Source organism: Apteryx mantelli, chromosome 23 (assembly GCF_036417845.1).
Source record: "Apteryx mantelli isolate bAptMan1 chromosome 23, bAptMan1.hap1, whole genome shotgun sequence".
NCBI lineage: Eukaryota > Metazoa > Chordata > Aves > Apterygiformes > Apterygidae > Apteryx > Apteryx mantelli.
In genome coordinates this window covers 6,813,930-6,827,864 of record NC_090000.1, presented here as the reverse complement: position 1 = coordinate 6,827,864, position 13,935 = coordinate 6,813,930, and the positions used below count along the sequence as shown (strand labels likewise).

The 13,935-nt window shown below is 57.6% G+C and overlaps 1 long non-coding RNA gene across 3 annotated transcripts in view; it reads right to left on the bottom strand.

Moving 5' to 3' along the window:
- The window catches only part of LOC136994034 (uncharacterized), a 141,861-nt gene that overhangs the window by 51,385 nt on the left and 76,541 nt on the right, over positions 1-13,935 (bottom strand). For all 3 annotated transcript variants that reach the window (XR_010886258.1, XR_010886260.1, XR_010886259.1), the window contains one exon: positions 3,589-3,759. This is a non-coding gene — a long non-coding RNA (uncharacterized lncRNA). The remainder of the gene's footprint in view (positions 1-3,588; positions 3,760-13,935) is intronic.

Genomic DNA, 13,935 nt, shown 5'->3' with positions numbered 1-13,935 from the left:
GCTCACCGCTTCGCTAGCTGGAGGCGGGAGGAGCGCGAGCTTTGTCTCCTGGCACGTGACGGCCGCCCCGCCAGAGCGAGCCGTCAGCCGTGATGGAGTGCTCCTGCCCCGCGCTCGCTAGCAGCTCCGGGGGCGCAGGCAGCCCTTTCGGACCACGCGCTCGGCTGAAAGCCGCGGCCTCGCGAGCAGCGGAGCGGAGCGTCCCGCCAAGGCGCGTAACGCGGCGATCAAAGGGAGGCCAGGTCGCCCAGACGCGGCCGGGGCTCGGCCCCAGCTAACCGCATCTCCAGCGCGCAGCCGGTGTCTCTGCGGGCAGCTTCATTGCCGCTGCGGGCTGAGAACGGCCTTCGGGGCGACCCGGCCCTGCTCAAGCCCTAGTCCGCAGCTTCTCTGGCAGGAGGAAGAGCTTCAGAGAAACGGGGGCAAAGCCCCACTGAAAGCAGCTACGGAAGATCAGCCACCCTTGGGGAGGTTTCTGCTGGGCTGCCTTGTAGTGCAAAAGACAACCCGCAGGAAAACCTCCCTAAAAGAGCTTTTTCCAACGGGAAAGAAGAAAAAGAGCAGAGTTTTGCTAAGGCTATTTTCATGCAAAGCACCATCTCTCAGAAGATACAAACTTTTCCCACCCTAAACCTGCTGCTCGCAGGCAAGCTGGAGGACAGACAGAGGGACTGGCAGCAGGAGGGGGGCAGCAGGTCTCGCCACCCCCGCACCTGGGGAGTCCAAACCCGCTGCTGCCGGATCCCACCCATGCGCTGCCAGCTGCTGCCGGAGCGTGCTGGGAGGCCGGGCCCGGATACAGCAGCTCGCGGAGAAAGTATTTGGCCAGCCCAGGTAGCCTGCTCCTGGAGACAACTGGGCCGGAGAGCGGCGAGGCTGGGAACGTTTCTAAGGTGGGCTGCGGAAAACTGGCCGGCAGCTCCGCAGACAAAGCCTGCCTCCTTCCAAAGCAAACAGCGCCTGCGCCAGCCGCCGGCCTCGCTCGGGAGCACGTGGGCTCCGGGGCTCCCGGCCGCCACCGAGGCACGGCAGCGCGTGAGGCGGACGCTGGAAACGGAGGATAAAAGCAGCTGGAAGAGGGGACTGGAAATACTCTGTCCCTTAACCCTCGCTGCTCTGGCTTCTCCCGTTTGCAGCGCTCCTGCAGAGAGGGAGAGCCAGGACGGGGGATGCCCCGAGCGTGGGGTGGCCGAGAGCCTGGCCGACGCGTGGCCTCCCGCCCGCAGCAGCCGTGCTAGCCACCAGGTCCCCTTCCCCGCCTGCAAAACACAGCGTCGCTTGGGGAAAGGGACACGCACGCGGTATCTCCCCCTATGCCTTCCTAACCGCGCTCCCCTTCCTTCCTAACCCCAGGCTCCCAGGAAGACTTGGATGTGTTCTTCCCCATATCTCCATGGGAAGACCCCAGTGAAAGGAGAACATGTCCAAGTCTCCCCCCAGTGACAGCCCTGGGTCTGGAGGCCCTCAGGACACGCACGTGGACATAGGCGGCACTAAATAGCACCTGGTGCAAGAAAAGAAGAGCTGGGATAGCGCTGTAATGTTGCGGGGGCTGCGCATCCCAGACGGCGCAGGATTTGGCCCTCCTCATCTTGTCCCGGCTTTGCGGTCAGACTGCTCCCGTAGAAACACGCCAATGACCCAGCGTCAGGAAAAGCGCTGGAGCCTCCGCATCCACCTCATCCGCCACCCTACGCCCGACGCGCTGGAGCTCAGAGCTTGGGACCTTTCCGCGAACAGGGAGGCCACCTCCCCGGCTGCCGACCCCCGTCCCCCCCCCCCGTCAGAGGAGTTCCCTGGGGATCCTCTCAGCAGCTGGGTCCCCGCAAACGTCACAGCCCAGACGTGACCTAGAAGGTGCGGCGGGGCTGGCGGCGGGTCACGGCCGAGGGCCAGCGGCCCCGCGTTATGAGACCCCTCGCTGTTCTCCGCAGAGAATAGCCCCGTTGTCCCTGCCCCAGACGTCTCCCTCGCGGGTACGAGGCCCGGGGGAGCAGGGCGGCTTCGTGGCGGGGACGTAAGCGCTGCCTTGGCCACCCGGAAACAACGGAGCCGCCAGGCTGGGTCACGCAGGGCTGCCTCGGCCCCCGGAGCGGTCACGGCGGGACCCCCGAAAGGCAAGGAGCTGCTCCCTGCTCCCCCCAGCGCTTTCTTCCCCACCAAACATCAGATCATTCAGGACTGACGGACGCATCGCATGAGCCCACAAGCAGCGTGGCACGCTGTAGGAACGGAGCCGTGGGGACCCTGGGCTTAGCTGGGGAGCGGAGCGGTCTCCCATGCCTCCGTCCTCTGCCTCTCCTCGCCTCGGGGGAACGTGCCGGCCGGGAGCGACTTGGCTAGGGTTAGCGCTCCCACCGTTCGCCCCAGGAGCATGGCAGCCACCTCGCGCCGCCCGCGAGAGCCGGGGAGGCATCGGGCAGGCGTTCGCTTCAAGCTGTGACAAGGGTTTATTTTTCCAGCTAAAATAATTTAATTTAGTGGAAATTCTTTCCCTTCTCAACCTTCCTTCTCCCGTAACCAGCCGGTCTTTGGGAATGGCTGGTCATCTGGATGGGAACCAAGCTTGATGGAACATCAGGTTTGAAGGCACTTGAAAAGCTAGCCTAGGTTATGTCATTTATTTTCCAACTGAGTGTAGCTGGGGGGTGCTGCTTTTACTCTCTCCACCAAAAATGTAAGGCCCAAAATAATGCTGCTAGTGGAATTTACTATTTCTGATGTCAGAGCAGATATGCAGGCAGGGGGTGTGTGCTGCATTACGAGCTAGTGCGCTTGTTTGCCAGCCAGCGTGCACGCGTTTTGTGCGCTTCTGCAACGCTCCTGATTTGCGAATGGAAATGCTGGTTTCACTGTAGCTCAGCACACACTGGAAGGGGATACAGAGGCTTCATTTCTACAAAGTTCACCCAGCTACAGAGGCTGTGAGCAGCGACCCAGCTTCGGACTGCCCAGAGCTTTGCATCTATCTACGCGCGCGTGTGCACAAAGCACGCATGCATCAACAACACACAGAGCAGTCTGCACGCGTATGCCCCTCCGATGCGACCTGCAGACGTGCAGACAGGCCTGTTAGAAGTCTTCCCCTGTCCTCAGCCCGCAGCAGGAGGCAGTTCTTACACCAGTACTTTAAAGCAGAAGAAGTAAATAACAGAAAAGCATCCTCAAAGTTTTTCTCAACACAGCTTTCCGCGAATAAAGATCTGACTCAAATTCAGCTAAAAGCACTATGAACGTTTTCCACAAAACGTGCTGAACATAAATTCTTAGTAGAAACAAAACGCTGCCATTCCCACGTGTTTTATGATTTGTTTCTTTGTCCCCACCGCCCCATGTCCTTGTGCTGGCCTGCTCAGTAGAAACACTGGAGACCCACCAGGGAAGAGGTACAGACAGAGAAATAAAAGAAAGGAGGAAGAACAGTCTGACCGCACGAAGGAGTCCGGATGCTGCCACAACCCGAGTGAATCATGGCTCTCTCAGTCTGGACGGACAGCATGAGCAAAGGCAGAACGGGGACAAAATGGACTGACCGATGCTAAAACTCAAGCTGGCCGCAGGCCCAGGGCGCGAGCAGAAGCCACTCACCTGTGGTGGCCTCACCCGGCCGTGGTCGCCCTCCCAGAGGTGGTCCTCGTACAGCAAGTGCAAGCACCAGCTGGGGTCTCATGGGACGCGGAAGGGTTGGACATCCAAGATGAGTCGGGAGTAATCCACTGGTGGCTTTGATCGTCTCCTGAGCCGTAGAAGTTAATGAGCCTGTAAAAAAAAAAAAAAAAAAAATGCTTATAATTTTTTATATCGAGGCTGCTATCTATACATTACATTTAATAGGACAGTTATCACACGTTAAATACTAGCATGATTAAAAACATATTTATAGAGGATTAACAGCTCCGTAATGGCTGCATGTCTGCTCCAGGGCCGTTAAATCTCCAGGAGTATGTTTCTAATCATCTATACAGTAACTATCTTAATAAATCCGAATTAAAGGCATATTTGGGCAACTGTGGATTCCAGGCTGCACCTGGTGGGTTTCTGTGGAAGAGAATGGGGAAAAAAAACATGCCCAAGGGGGAGAGAGCAGTTACGGACAAGCCCTGCTCAAAGCAAAAACGCCTGGTGCTTGGGGAAACCCAGCGGCTCGCGAGCGCGGACGGCGTCAGCGCCGCACACGCGTGGCTATTTCGGCAAGTGCTTTGAGGCAAGCTGGATGCCCGCCGGCCGCAGACCCGGAGAGGCGTCCCGCCTGCAAAGCACCCCTGCGATATTTGGGGCTTTGCTCGCCATCGCAGGGCTCCCGCAGCCGGGGCGGTACCGCAACACCCGCTGCTGCTGCTGCTGCAAGCTGGTGCTAGAGCCCCTGCAAGGGCCGGCTGCCGCTGCGACGCGGGCGGGTTTTGGGCCGCCCCGCCGCGGGGGCTGCGAGGGTGCCACCGCGGGTTCCCGTCCCGCGCTGCGCGCGGGCGCCCTGGGGCGACGGGGACCCTGCTGCTAGCAAAACGCTGCGGCAAAGCAAAGGTATTTAGCAAAAATAAACGCTGAGGCAGAGTCTGAAATGTTTATTTTCCAGCTCCAGGCCATCCATCCAGCGACACCGCTCTGTTGCAGTGAGTCTCCCTCTGTTTATATCAGATGATTAATGAAATACAGATTGTCTTTCCCCTGACGGACGTTGCAGTCGCCAAGGGTAAGCGTGAATTGGGGCCTGATCCCCCCCTTCCCGTCCCACCTCCGTCTGCAGCCGCCGTGACATCCTGATTGGCCTGGGGAGCGGATTTTCCTCCCGCTCCATGCAATCAAAACCGAGATTTATTATTACTTTCTTTTTTTTGCATGGGGTTTCCCTGTTCCCCTCCGCAATCGGCCTGCTTTCGGCCGGGACGTCTGACAACGCGGGAGCGGGATCCGCACTGCAGCCAGCTCGGAGAAGGCAAAGGGACGGACGAGACGACGGACAGGCGAGCGAGCCCAAGGGGAGGTACGGCAGAAGACGACTTGGGCTGAGCCTGCACGATGCGCGCTTGCCTGCTGTTTCCGGACTCGGGCAGAGGGCAGGGATGGGGCAGGGGTTACGGCAACCTGCTAACACGGAGGTGGTGACACAGAGCAACGCGAGCGCGCGGTGACCGCGGGGCAGCGGGGCACCTGCGAGCGCGGCTGTAACGCGCCAGCCTAGCGGCGGTGCGACAGGCGGACGCCACCTCCGGAGGACGCGCTGCTGTCGCCCTCCCGGAAAAGGCTACGCGTGGCTCTACCGTCGCTCACGCGCCCAGCGGACGGGCTTCCCACCCGCCACCCCTCGACGCCCACCCACTTTCCCCGCAGACGGAAAGGGGTTTGCAACAGAGCTCGGTTTCCCTCCTCCGAGGAGCTACTGTAAAACGCTCCAGACCGTTTATTGCTTTTAACAGGCTCGCCACGGCGCGACGCAGGGGACCGGCGAGCGAGGGTTGAAAGCAGGGACGGTGCAACCGCGCAAGCATGCCGCTGCAGAGCAGAGGTGCTCGGGGACGGCGGCGGAAGCCACCCGCTTCTTGTGGCCCCGTACGCGGCCGGACGCCTCCCCAAATCCCCAGAGCATCCTCGCTCCCCCGTTGCATCCCCGCCGCAGGCAGCGCGAACGCACGGGGAGCGAGCAAGCCTCGGGCGCTGCGCCCGATTAGCCCCCCCGGTCAAACGCCCCTGGGGGAGCGTGCTGCATAACCACGGGCAAGCCCTAAGAAAGCGCAGAACATAAATAACCGAGCCCCAACGATAACGATAACGGCAAAGACGCGTCTCGGCGATGGCAGAACGGGGCTGGATTGAAACCATCTTGCATGTGTCATCAAAACAGGGCTGCCAGCTCCCCCCAAGCGCGGCTCAAGGCAGCAGCAGTTGACACGTTTCTCCAGCACTTGAAGCTCAAATTGAAAACCTGCCATTAACATTAAAAAGGAAAAAATAACTTTTCAAAACTCCATACGTTTATATTTTTTTTCGGCCTTTCCTTCTTTCTGATTCATCCTTCTGATATTTTGCTTGGACTCCAACCCTACTGCATTCGTCCTCCTTCTTAGCACATTTTTGGGCTGCTTCCACCATTGTTCTTGGAAACTTTTTTTTTTTTTTTAAAAGACATATATTTAGATATACAACCTGGTCTCCCACGTTAAAAATCCTACCACAGGCTGGAAGGGGGAAAGCGTGCGCAAAAGCGAGCCAGGCCAGAGGGGCAGGTGGTGCGCACGGCGGGCGGCACGTGCCGCGGGGCCGCGCAGGCGCGCACGGCGCACGGTCGGCTGCGGGAGGTTGTGCTTTGGGGCGCGGGCTGGGCACATGCCCGGTGTGCTGTGCCCATGCACGTGCATGCAATGCGTGCCCCTGGGTGCATGGCTATGGGTGCTGGGGTTATCGCTGCACCGGCGTCGTGGGTGCGACGTTCGGCCGTGGGTGGCATCTGAGGGCTCCGTCTTCAGCGCTGCAACATCTCCCAAAAGCTTTGCCAGTACAAACAGCGTGCTGCTTTCCACCTCGATCCCCATTTCCTCCCTGTAGCCCCCGGCGGGGCTGGTAGCCAGGCTCCAACGTGGGACCAGCACCCCGATCTTCCCTCGGCAGCGCTGCGGCAGCCTGCTCCAGTGCCAGGCGCGACTCGAGGGCAGTGGGCAATAAGCATTTCCTTAAATCCTGCAGCATCCCCAAAGGCATTTGCAGCAACAGCTAGGGGCTGCATCAGCTGTGGTCATCCCACGCTGATCCCTGTCCAGCTCGGTGCCCCTCTAACCTACAGTCTGCCAGGCCTGGACCCACGCGGAGACCCGGCCCCGGCTGCAGGGGGGCTCAGGCCGCCCGGGTGGGGATAGTCCATATGTTTTGCCAGGGGAGCGGGCGGGTTTGAACAGCCTGGTTTTAATAACCCACGAGCGCTCAGCCCGCACCCAAACATCTAATTCTGAAAAGGCAGGTTGGAGTCCAAGAAGCTCTCGCAGGCTTTTCATAAACACACTTTAATAATCGTCATCAAGAATTTTAATACAGAGCGAGCTGCCTGCCAGGAAATGCATTTACGCTGTCAGCTGCTGAGAGCAATGGCCTTGCACTGCTGCTCAATACCAGAAACACCCTCGCTCCCTCCCTCGGAGCCTCTCCTCTCTTCCCTTCGTACGGACGTGGTGCTTACGGAGTCGCCGGGGCTAATAAACCCTGGCGGGGAGCCAGGCGCAGCGCGGGCAGGTGTGGTGAAAGCTTCCCCGCCGCGGCCTTGCCAAGGCGCCGCAACGCCCGACGCGAGAGCAGCGCGGGGTCGTGCCAGCGCGCCTCGCTCGGCCCCCGCGCCAGCGGCCCCTCTCCCGCGCCGCGCGCCCCCGCGCCTTCCCCCTCATCTCTTCCCAAGCTGGACCGTTGCTCAAAACCGCGCTCTCTCCGAGGTCCCGTGCACCCCACGCTGCCGCGACCGTGGGCTTTTTCCTAGCAGAGACCCGCTGCCCTTCCCGCTCGCGACACGGAGCGAGCCGAGGGGCAGCGCGGCTCCCGCGGGCTGCCCCGACGCAGCTGCACCGCTCGCCCAGCCGCCTCGCTTGCCGCCCGCCCGCGGCCCCGCATCCTTTTGCAACCCCGGCGCTTGCACGCCGACGGGGAGATGGCCACGGCCTCGCTCCCGCCGGGGTGGCTGCGCTCCGGCTCACCTCCCGCTCCACCTCCGTTTTGGCGCTCTCGGCCCTAAAGGTCACAGCCGGCATCTCTTCTTCTCTCCCGTGCACCGCTGAAGGCACTGCAGCAGGCTTCCCTACAGAAGGGCTAGATACTTGGATTATGGGAATAAGCGGGTGGCTCCACTAGCTCTAGATATGGTTACAAAAGCTTCTTCTTCACAACAAAGATTAACGGGTTCGGGAAAATATTTCCATGCTGGCTGTGGTTTGGAACCATTACGGGGATTAGTTGAGGACTTTACCATCCTCCAATGCATTAGGTTTTGGTCGCTGCCAGAGGCAAAATACCCAATTTGATCTACCCCGAACCCACTGGCCTACTTACGGTGGGAATTGCATTTTATAGCCTTTTTCCCAACAGCTGAACACGCTTCTGCTGTAACGCTCCACATCCTGCTCCAAGCCCCATCAACCAAGCAAACCTGCCCTCCTGGGGGGCCGCCTGCCCTGCGCTCCCAGGTGCGGTGGCACAGTTGTCACCCACCAAGCGTCCCTCCACAACTGGCCTGCAAAATGTCCCAGGAGAAAGAAAACCCAACAGTCAAACCCCGTTCCCTCCTCCCCTGCGGCAGGAAGCTTACGTTCTCCTTTCCCGCTGGGAAAGTTTTCTCACATTTTCTACTCAGGCTCTGGGGGAATGTCCCATTTCTCACGCTGCCCTCCTTGCTAAGCCCCGCATCCGCAGGTCTGGATGCCGGTGGCACGGTGCAGGGGACACCCGGAGACTTTTCTCATCCCACCCCACGCGACCTCAGCCGGACATCACCAAGAACCCCCAGTTCCCCCATCTTGAGCCCCCCGCGGGGAAGTTGAGGCCTGCTGAGGCCAAACCCCATGTGCAGGGAAGGGACTCGGGGAGGCAGGAGCGAGGGCAAGAGTGGGAAGCAGGACCATGCTGGAGGATGCCCCAGAGGAGGCCAGATGCTGGGTGACTTTAGCACCAGCACTCCCTCTTCCGCTTGTCTCTTGACAAAACCCCAAACTTTTATTTCTCGTTGGGAAGATCTCTGAACAACGCTTCCTGGCACGCCAGCCAGTTACTCTATTTATAAGTCAGGTCCCAACTGACTGACAAGGGAAGAAAGGAAAAAACCTCCGATGCAGTGAAATGAAATGATGAGATTACAAATAAACGCACCAGATGGCCTCTCTGAACCTGATTTAGAGCAGACCAGGAATGCCAGCTTTCCAACAGGAACCATACCATCACCTCTGCTGCTTTCGCTGCCCCTTATGAAGTCCCTTCCTTATTTATTTGCTTGGGATCAGAAAAGCTGGTGGAAGCCGCCCGGCCGAAATACCAGGGCTTTGCCAAGAAGGGCTTTGAAGTTTCAGCACAAATTGCCTTTTTACAGGCGCCAGTGGGGAGAGAAGAGGTAGGGAGAAGGTCATCTGCTCTTTAGGAAACCCCCAAAAATGCTCCTGAGAGCTGAAGGGGCCTTTTCATCCCACCACAGCTCATGGGAGAGCAGGGGGCTGGGGAAGCAGCGGTGGGAAGGACCGTCGGGAGGGAAATGCCAGCTGCGCAGTTAAGTCGCATAGGCGCATGGACACCCGGGATGTCAGTGCTGGGACACTCCTGAAGGTCAGGAGACTCAGGCCCAGCAAGGCTAGATGGAAAAGAAGTGATTTAGTAGGACAAATTGCAGTCAAAGCTAATGGGGACAGCCGCGCGCTGTGCTCGGCTCCGTCCTGCTCCAGCAGGCTCAGGTGAGGACCTTGTCCACCTACCGACGAGGAACGCGTTAAGGGCCTCAGCACCCGCGGAGTGCAATGCAGATGGGCTGTGCATGCAGCTCCCTTTGGAGAGAGCGCTTGTCTTCCATGAGCTGAGCTTTCGGGACCCGTCTGGAGTGGGCAGTTTTATAGAAGCCTCCACCTTTGCCACGTGCTGCCCTGGGGGGTCGCTTGCAACCAGGAGCTGCCCTTGCAAACTCTTTGCCGTCAGACCATTTGTTAATAAAAGAGCAGAAGAGGGAGAGCACCCTAAAACCTAGCCCTGGAGCAACACGTGAGCCAGCATCGCGTAGCCCCGGACAGGCTCCAGGCATCCGCGTACCTTGCGTCAACCTCAAATCAGTGCGTCGCACTGCCGCAGAGCCGCCGCTCTCCCGGGGCTCGGCTTTCCACCAGCCCGCGGAGCAAGATGATGTTGTACCTTGTTTGTGTTTCTATGGTATTACCCTGCCTGCTGGCTCCCATCCTGCAGCCCCCCCCCTCCCCAGCTCGCTCTCGCCGAGGTTAATTTCTAACATGAAAAACGGCCTCCCAAGAGCAACTGCGGTTGATTTAAAATAATAAAAATGGAAATCTCAGATCTGATGACTAATCCCAGGAGACCAGCTTAAATTAGTGCTAACCAATCGGCCACAAAAGACCAGAGGAAAATTCCTGCTGGACTTCTCTCCTCGGTCCACTCCCTGGCTTCATTTTCCATCCCCAGCTCCTTCCAGGCTGCAAACATATACAGTGTTGCTGTGGCAACCCCGAGACGAGATAGACGTATATGAAAAAGTGAGACAATCTCCTTCCTCTGTCATCGCCGGGAAGGTGGAAAACGTAAACTGATCCTGCTCTGGAAGCAAGGCCAGCCTGCACCCAGACACCCTCGCAGCCCTACCTGCCCGAAACGCCCGGGCTCCGGCTCCCGCGTGTGTAAATAACCCTGCTTCCACGTGCATCCGCCCGCCGCAGCCCAAGGGAGGATGCGCAGGGCGTTCCCGCGCACCGCACCGCCCTCTCGCACACACGCAGACACTGAGAAATCGGGAGATTCGGGCAAAACCCCGACGTGGTGCACGCACAGAGGCGTACTGCTTATTCCCCCGTCTCCCAGGAGCCGCCGTTCGCTTGCGAATCCCCAGTTTAGAAATAAGCCGGCTTCCGCGCTCCGGCCTGGACCAGACACTGCACAGCCGAGCTAACGCACGGACACCATCCAACGGTGTATCGTCTACACTACACTCGCTCTCCGAAAAGTTCCCATGTCTCAGGGCTTGTCTGGAAACGAAAAACACGCAGGAATTAAGTACGCTGGGAGTTCAAAGCCAAGTATCTATTCCAGAGCCTGACATATCCTTAGCTGTCCCATCCTTCTGCCACCGTTAAATCCCGCTCTTACAGGGTCCAGCTCCAGGCTGCTCCGCGCAGTGCTATCCTTCCCAGCCGTGGGAACGCTTTGCAGCCCACCACCCCCTTGGATCAGCTGCGCAGCCGGCAGGGATGGGGCTGTCCTGGGACCGGGCAGGGGCACGGAGACCCGGATGGACATCTCCTGCAGTGATCATCATGAGTCCTACCTTTCTTTAAAACCCCTCTTAGGTGCGCTTTGGAGGAGCATCCGCATTCCTGGCGATTCCTCCCCCTTAGCTTTGCTCGCAACAAATCCCAATCCTGTGCATTTTGTCTGCATTATCAGCAGCTTTCTTCTCCGAGCACATACCCTAAGGACCTGCCCGACCTGTAAGCAATTAAAACACTGGGTCTCGCGAACGCTGGGTGATGTCTTGGCTGCAAAAGGACATGATGAAAAGATCAATTCCCCCCGCTCCACCTCGGCACCAGTCTGGACTTCCCTGCAAGCTTTGTTGTGCACCGGGGCTATCGGAGCCCTCCTTACTCAGACGTTTCCCATCTGGAGTCAATCGCTTAATCGGTCCTCTAAACCAGCAGGAATCCTGTGGCATGCGCCTGACTGATTAAAGCATGAACAACTTCGTACAAACAACAGTCCCTGCAAGGAGGGCTCCAAAACAGGGAAAATCCCTGGGCGAAGAGGACTGCTCGTCTGGGGCACGGACACGACTGGTTTTCTTCCAGCCGCTTATGGCATCCTCCTCCGAGCCCCACAACCTGCGCGGGGCGCAGCCGTACACCTTCAACGGGCACAGCTCAGGGATGTTGGGGTGTTTTGGGGAAATCTGGGCAGGCGCTGCTGATTATCTGGTAACGTCTCAGCAGCAAAACAGTGCACAAAGGGGCTTGAGGTCTGGGGCAGGGAGAAGGACAAATCTGCCTTAGCTACCCTCACACAGGTGAGCATGAACTGCGATGGAGGCTCTTGGGGAGCAATTCCTTTAGCTCTGCCACCAAATCCTTTACCCGGGATACCGTAAAAAGCTTAAAGCAAAGTTCTGCCTTCATCAAAATCAGTGCGAGTTTTGCCTCCGTGGAGGCAAGAATTGGCCCCCTGGTTCCAGGCCCACCAGCACCTTTTTCAATCAAGTTCCACTTCCGAGATTTGCTCCTATCAAGCAAAGGATGTTCTTGGCAATTAAAACCCGCTCTGCTGTCAGGGTCATGACCAGCATCACTCTCCGGCTCCTCCACCTACATGCAGTCTTCTGCTACATGCAGTCTTCTGCTAGATAGCCGAGTCTCGCAGTGCAAGTGCAGCCTGCAGAGCTGGGAAGGCAGCATTACCACCCGCTGCTGCGACGTCCTGGGAAACCTCCTTCAGGGACGGCTTTGAAATGCAAAACTAGGATAGCCGAGGACAGAGCGTCATTACTCATAAAGACAAGGCGATACATGTTTTGCCAAAGTGTGAAAAATACTGATATCCAAATACAAAGTGCCTCTCCCTCTCTCTTTAATTTGCAGTTCCCTGGGCACTCAGGAACCTGAACCGTATTTGCGGAAACGGTTGCTAAGGTAAGCTGATTTCTGCCATTAAAATGTGCCAGTTCTGGGGCACAGAGAAGATGAAGTGAAGAAAAGGGTGGGGAATACATGATTTGACCTGCTTTCTAAGCAGCAACAGTTTCGCTGAAAAGCCCCACAAACTGGAATCTGTAGGGTGGAGCAGGATTAACATCATAAATAACTCCCAGGAAAGAAAAATGATGCCCTCTTTCATGCGCTGGTAGCGTGTTAACTTTAAGGCCAACAACGGTTAAAGAAAAGATAAAATAACTGTCTCCAAACATCACCACCTCTCATCCAGAAGGATTTTTTTTTTTTTTAAACCCGGGTTTACAGCAATTGCTTTTGCTACAGCTGCAATGTGGCCACCTTTGGGCAGGAATGCAGCAGTGGCTTTGCAGCACAAGCCCTTGCTAAGGGGATGGGATATTTATACTGCTAAAATGACGAGCCAGAGGTGCAATGGCTACGGACAACCAACTCGCCAGGAGGGACGTCGAGCCCTGCGTTTCAGGCCGTAAGTCAGGCTCTGACTAGCAGAGAGCAGGGGGAGGCTCGACACGAGGGCCAGGGTGCCTACCACCACCCTGCTCCAGGCGCTGTGCATCGTCTTCTGAAGAAACAGGCACTCGCCCCGGGTGGAAAGGGGATGCCGCAGGAGATGCGTGCCAGATCCGGTCCTGCCCCACCATCCCTTTGCTCGCTGCGTTTCTGATAACTCAGAGTCCTGGGCTGCCACAAGACGTGTAATGTGGCATGCCGTTCCGCCCCTGAGCAAGCCCTTTCCTGGGAAAGATAAGCTGATAAAGGCTTGAGATCAAAACTGTAACTCCTACCCCAAAGCGAGGGCTTCACTTTCCCGATAGGGACGAACGCCAGACCCCGAGAGCGGCATTAGGCGCTCCGCTAAAGCCGGAGCTATTCTCTTGCTCTCACCGGTAGTGCTGATGATGGGCAGAGGTCTCAAGCGCTTTAGATCTACGGATCGATCCCTGGGAATACGGAACCAGCGCCCGAGTTAAAACACAGGTGGAATTTTAGGTAGTTGGGATGCATTTCCTTAAACTGGAATTTGGGCGGGAGTCCAAGACTAACACCCCCCCCCCGCCCCGCCTCCACTCCTGCAAATAGCGCCGAGGGCTCTTTAACGACCATGAGTGGTCTAGGCCTGGGTTAATGTCTTATCCATAAGTTATTCAGTATTTCCTTTTAAAGACAAAATAGTTGGAATACCTCTCTTTTTCTCTTCAAATTGCAGTCGTGGCGGCTAAAAATGCAGCCTCCGCACTATTTCCATATGTGGCACTGACACTGAGAAGTGTCCGTTCCATGGGAGTCCCACCTCTTGAATTTTTATGGGAACTCCACTGTTATCAAGTTTATAGCGGCACTAATACCCACAGAGATAAAAGCAGCCTCCCTGTTATCATCAGAGCTCAGCCTGGCTGGGAAAAGAGACTCCCTGGAGACTGCTGGTCATGTCTCCGACATCTCAGCGTAGCCCGGGCAGGTTTTTTTTTTTTTAAATGCAGCCACATCTCCCCGTCCTGCCACCGAGGTGACACGCGGAGCGCCGACTTCCAGCTAGAGCTCC